General features: G+C 44.3%; 2 protein-coding genes across 7 annotated transcripts in view; one reads left to right on the forward strand and one right to left on the reverse strand.

Moving 5' to 3' along the window:
• LOC135108340 (serine-rich adhesin for platelets-like) overlaps positions 1–6,000 on the reverse strand; it is a 105,058-nt gene that overhangs the window by 19,218 nt on the left and 79,840 nt on the right. Inside the window, exon 3 of one of the 4 annotated variants that reach the window (XR_010272213.1) lies at positions 3,370–4,449. The exons of the other annotated variants lie outside the window; for them this stretch is intronic. The gene's annotated coding sequence lies outside the window, so the exon portion shown is untranslated. Of the gene's footprint in view, positions 1–3,369; positions 4,450–6,000 lie in introns of those variants that run through there. 4 annotated transcript variants of the gene reach the window in all.
• Positions 5,271–6,000, forward strand: part of LOC135108342 (uncharacterized) — a 151,711-nt gene continuing 150,981 nt past the window's right edge. For 2 of the 3 annotated variants that reach the window (XM_064019225.1, XM_064019226.1), the window contains exon 1: positions 5,271–5,833. The gene's annotated coding sequence lies outside the window, so the exon portion shown is untranslated. The remainder of the gene's footprint in view (positions 5,834–6,000) is intronic. The other variant, XM_064019224.1, reaches the window with a different exon arrangement.

Consider the following 6,000-nt stretch of genomic DNA (forward strand, 5'->3'; position numbering starts at 1 on the left):
AACTACTGCAGCACAGCAACAGCAGCAGCAGCAGCAGCTACTGCTGCTAGTAATACTACTATCACTACTAGTACTACTAATACTATTACTATTAATACTGCTTCACCACCACCGCCACCACCACCAACACCACCACTACCAACAAGAACAACAACAACGACACTGTTACTGTCATCATTATAATTCAAATGGAGAGATGATGATGATTATGATGACGGTTAAGATGACAGCAACAACGACAATGTTAATACCATCATCACAATCACCACCACTACAGCTACAACTATTCTTATCACTCCTACTGCAGCAACAGTTATTGCTGCTGCTTGTGCTGCTGCTGCTGCTGCTGCTACAACAACAACATTATTATCTACTGCTCCATAATATTTCATCAATAGCAACTGTTGCTGATACATTAATATAACAACAATAAGGACAAATACTACTACTACTTCTACTACTACTACTACTACTACTACTACTACTACTACTACTACTACTACCACCACCATCATTCCTCTCATGACAATGAAGAAAAATAGAGAAGAAAAAGGAGAATAATAATAATAATAATAATAATAATAATAATAATAATAATAATAATAATAATAATAATAATGATAATAATAACAATAAAAAGAAGAAAACAAAAAAACAAAACAGACAAAATGCAAAGAGAACACAAAACAAATAAAAAATCTAAAAACGGAAAAAATCACCACCACCACCACCACCACCACCACCACCACCACCAAGGTTAAAAAAAAAAAAATAAATAAAAATAATAAAAGTTTCGCGTGCACAGGTTCACGTCAGAGTCCTCCACAGCAACTCACAATAAGCACCTAAGAGCGCGGCCAATGAGCGAGGCGCGGGCAACATTAAACAAAGAGAGAGTGAGTAATGTGCAGTGAATGAGAGAGAGAGAGAGAGAGAGAGAGAGAGAGAGAGAGAGAGAGAGAGAGAGAGAGAGAGAGAGAGAGAGAGAGAGAGAGAGAGAGAGAGAGAGAGAGAGAGAGAGAGAGAGAGAGAGAGAGAGAGAGAGAGAGAGAGAGAGTACGAGGGGTTAGGCAGAAAAAAAAATATATAAAAAAAAACAAGGTAAAGATCATTATGATAAAAGCAATGAGGAAGAAGAGGAAAAAAATCATGAAGAAATTAAAATTGTGAAGGCGCAAGAACGAGAGCGAGAGCGAGAGAGAGAGAGAGAGAGAGAGAGAGAGAGAGAGAGAGAGAGAGAGAGAGAGAGGAACCTTACCTGAACTCTATCGGATCCTCCTCCCACCTTCGCCTCTAGCTCCTGACTGACTGAGTTGACCCGACGCTAACCTCCCTCCTTCCTTCCTTCCCACCCTCCCTCCCTCCCTCCCTCCCTCCCTCCCTACTACGTATAAGTTCATAACTTCATATTCCTTCCTACATCTCGCTTTCTACATCTATTTTTTCCTCACTCCCACGTTTTCTCATCTATCATAGCAACCCATTGGTCTTCCTCCTCCCCCTCCCCCTCCTCCTCTTCCTCTTCCTCCTCTTTTTTCCCTCCTTTTCTCCACAGAACAGAAGAGGGAAAGCAAATATCTCACAATTCTTAGTATGAAGAGGAAGACGATGAGGTCGATAAGAGAGAGAGAGAGAGAGAGAGAGAGAGAGAGAGAGAGAGAGAGAGAGAGAGAGAGAGAGAGAGAGAGAGAGAGAGAGAGAGAGAGAGAGAGAGAGAGAGAGAGAGAGAGAGTAAAATCGAAATCACTCTGGTTGCTTAGCTTCTCTTTTGCAACCTCAGGTCAAGACGAGGAGGAGGAGGAGGAGGAGGAGGAGGAGGAGGAGGAGGAGGAGGAGGAGGAAGAGAAGGAGGAGGGGAGGAGGAGGAGGAGGAGGAGGAGGAGGTAAAAAAGGAGTTTGTGTTATAGGAGGTGAGGAGAAGTAGAAAGAAGAGCATGTGCAGTATGATGACCAGGAGGAGGAGGAGGAGGAGGAGGAGGAGGAGGAGGAGGAGGAGGAGGAGGGATGCAGGTGTCTTCTGGGCAGGTAGAGAAAGCCATGAGTGTCCTTGCTAAGGCAGCTTTAAATACAACGCTGCGGTGTGTGTGTGTGTGTGTGTGTGTGTGTGTGTGTGTGTGTGTGTGTGTGTGTGTGTGTGTGTGTGTGTGTGTGTGTGTGTGTGTGTGTGTGTGTGTGTGTGTGTGCAGAGTTCGATGTACGCGCTACTTCTACCAGTTAGCAAATATTATTACTATTATTATTATTATTATTATTATTATTATTATTATTATTATTATTATTATCATTATTATTATTATCATTATCATCCTCATCATCATCATCACATTCGTTTTAATAATACCTTCTTTCCTTCCATTAATACTTATAGTGAGTGTCTGTTAGTATCTCTCTCTCTCTCTCTCTCTCTCTCTCTCTCTCTCTCTCTCTCTCTCTCTCTCTCTCTCTCTCTCTCATCTGTCATGCCGATCGACACAATTAGTTCATCTTTATGTGTACGTGCGAATCTCATCCTGACGAGAGAGAGAGAGAGAGAGAGAGAGAGAGAGAGAGAGAGAGAGAGAGAGAGAGAGAGAGAGAGAGAGAGAGAGAGAGAGACAGGTGCAACACTATAATAAGCAGCGAGTCAGGGTTCCGCCTCCTGCTGGTGCTTGCCACGCTGCCTCTCACTTCCCTCTCTCCCTCTTCCTTCTCCCCTCTCTCCCTCTCCCCTCTCCCTTCACCTCTCTCTCCCGTCTCTGCCTGGCGTGTGTTCATAGCAAGTGGTCACCAACACTATACGGGAGGCATCACTAATAACAATTGCTATTCCTCCTCCTCCTCCTCCTCCTCCTCCTCCTCCTCCTCCTCCTCCTACTCGTCTCTCCCTGGTACTGTTTCTCTCACTGTATGTTGGATCGTGCAGTTAGTACAATTAAGTGAGTAAGAAGTAACAGGCTGGTGGTTCTTTGCTTTCCTTTGTGTTCCTCCTCCTTTACTTCTTCCTTTTCCTAATACTGCTATTGATACTACTGTTACTAAAGCTGTTATACTGTTAATAATAACGAAAAATAAATTGCATCTCATGGTACAATTTATATGAAGCAACAACAACAGCAGCAGCAGCAATAATAACAAAATAATAAAAACAACAACGACAGCGACAAAAACAACACTCACCAAAACAACACCAGCAACGAAAACACCTCAAATAAACAAAAACGTAATAGTCTGTTAGTGGACTTTCACAATTACCAGCATTCCTAATCCTAATCCAGCAAGACTCGGCCCCCGCCACCGCCACGCCCACTACTGCGGCTCTCCCTGCTGTGCGAGAACGTGACCGAGGCATATAAAGGCTACTTATTCGAATACAGCTTTATGTTAGTGTTAAGAGGAAGAAGCTTGTTATTACACTATACTTAAAACACAATTCATGTATATTTGACAATTTCCCGTATCGGATTTTATGTTATGAGTACGAATGGGTATTTCCAGGTGTAGTGGATATCTCGTATATGCGGCACGAAACAGTTAGAAGCACCAGAAGCAATGCGTGAAGTCTTTATGCGCATCTACAAGAAAGTTAGCGATGAAAAAGGATACGTTTTGCAATTTCTTCCCAGTTCAAAGATTGGATGTGACTGCAGAACAAGTAAAGATGTCTCAGAGTGATTGGTGATTAGGGAAAGGTGTACCATGTGGCAGTGAAAGGGTTAACATGTATTACTTTCTTACTCTTGAATCGATATGAATGAGCAATGTGGTCAAAAAGAATTTCATACCACGTATTTATTACACTGTGATAATGAAGTTACCTTGCCTTATCTTATCTTATCTCTCTGAATAGAAAGATGGCGTGCTTCACTTCACTCCATCACGTCCAGTCTGGCCCAGTAATTTCGCCACCTGAGGACACGCGAGCACGGGAACACTGACACCGGACGACGCTCTCACCCAGTAATTGGCTCACGTGCTCACGTTTTCTTTACAAATGTGCGGCAAACCGATTCTGTAATCCGACCAAAATTCTTAGTTATCTGTGAGGTACCTGACTATTTGTGCAGGTGTGATCCGGTAACTCGTAAGTAATTTAAGGCTTTGGGAGGAATATCAAGTCGTTTTGTAGCACATTTGAAATTATATGTGGGTAATTCAGCAGGTGAGAGCGTCCGCCAATGACAGTGTTACCAAGTTCGCGTGTCCTCAGGTAGCGAAATTACCATGCCGGACTTAAGATGATGTAAATGATGTAGCATAAAATTTTTTTCAGTCATCGTCATACGTATGTTTAGCTATTTTTACCCGCAGACACTGGTGGTTCAAAATTTCACTGACTGCTTTCTGAGTTCACAAATGTATGAGCTTCCTTAGTTTCAGTGATCATGTTTCCAGTTCATGTGCAATTATCCTTCTGATCCTTTTAGTGGGCGACTCGCTGCTCCATTCCTTCCCTCACCTGCGACGCTTTCACTGCAGCGGGAGAAGACACACGTGAGCTCCACCCAACCTGTGACTGTCAAAATAACACATTCCAATTCAATTATTAATAGCAGGCACCACAATTTGTTCGTTCTCTTCGGATTCTATAGACGCACGGTGTTGACCAGACACTCACACATACATACCTCGCACCTCGATATTTCTGTGTACAGCTGCATTACAGTTGAAAGGGTAAAACTGAAGGTTGTTCCTGTGCTACGTGACGTTCAACCAAAACATACTTTTTGGCATTTTCTGGCTACAAATACCAATAATACCATTACCAGGAAATAAGGAAGCACCAATACGCAGCAATATTACATAAAGTGCCTTGGAAATAAGACAGATTCCACTGCTCACAGAAAACGTATATTTTATAAGCCAGAAGGGCACAGACTGGAAACAAATCTCGGCGCTAAACATGTTGCTTCTTGAAATGTAATTTTATACTGAAAAAAAAACAACAACTGAAAACAAAAAAACTGAACTAGAATGGAAAAAAAAGCATTAGCAATACTAGCAGCAGATGTAGCAGTAGTAAGAGTGGCATAAACAGTGCTAGTGGTAGTAGTTGCAGTAGTAGTAGTAGTAGTAGTAGTAGTAGTAGTAGTAGTAGTAGTAGTAGTATCATCATCATCAGCAGCAGCCACTGGTTCTATGGTGGAAAACGGCAAAAACGAGGCTCTCGCAACGCAAAACGTAGAGAGAGAGAGAGAGAGAGAGAGAGAGAGAGAGAGAGAGAGAGAGAGAGAGAGAGAGAGAGAGAGAGCGCCAGCTAGCCAGCCAGGCAGGCAGCCCCGCCGCTGTGGAGGCGTGCGAGTGTGTGCGCGTCTCAGTAGTGGTTCTGGCCCGCTGCGGAACGGACTGCTCTCCGCCACTGTCCCGCCCTCCCCCTCACGGCCTAGCGCGCCCCTCAGTGCCTCTCGGACAGTGCTGGAGGGACGACGCGGGGGTTTGGTGAGCTGACGAGACACAGTGACACGGAGAGAGACAGTGAGAGAAAGAAGCAGCGAGCTAGATTAAGCAAAATTCCCGAACGAGTGAGCCAGGGAGAGGAAGAGGCGAGAGAGAGTGAGGGAGGGCCAAGGTCAGCGGAAAGAGGAGGAAGCACAAAGGGAATGTACTAGAGAGAGAGAGATAACACGATACACTGACGAGAAACAAAGAGAGGGAGGGAGGGTGTGTTTTGGCCTCAAGTTGAAAAAAATATATATATCACCGAACGAAATGTTCTATGAGAGAAAGAGAGGGATTAAGGTCACTCTTCCACTCTCACTCACTCTCTAATTACTCTTCCTCCTCCTTCTCCTCCTACTCCACGCCTCCTCTCTCATCGCTCCTCACTCGAGCACAGCATCTGGCTACCTGTTACGCGGTGAGTACTCGCCCTGCCTGCCTCTGTCTTCATCTGGTGCTTAAAGGTACAGGCTCTGACGCCACCTCGGCCCAACAGGTAACTCTCACGCCAGGTGCTGCGGGAGGATGCTGCGTTAATTAAGTGGCCACCAAGGTGTTGATACACACGCCACAAGGCAACACGAC

The sequence above is a fragment of the Scylla paramamosain genome, chromosome 17 (genome assembly GCF_035594125.1).
Source record: "Scylla paramamosain isolate STU-SP2022 chromosome 17, ASM3559412v1, whole genome shotgun sequence".
NCBI lineage: Eukaryota > Metazoa > Arthropoda > Malacostraca > Decapoda > Portunidae > Scylla > Scylla paramamosain.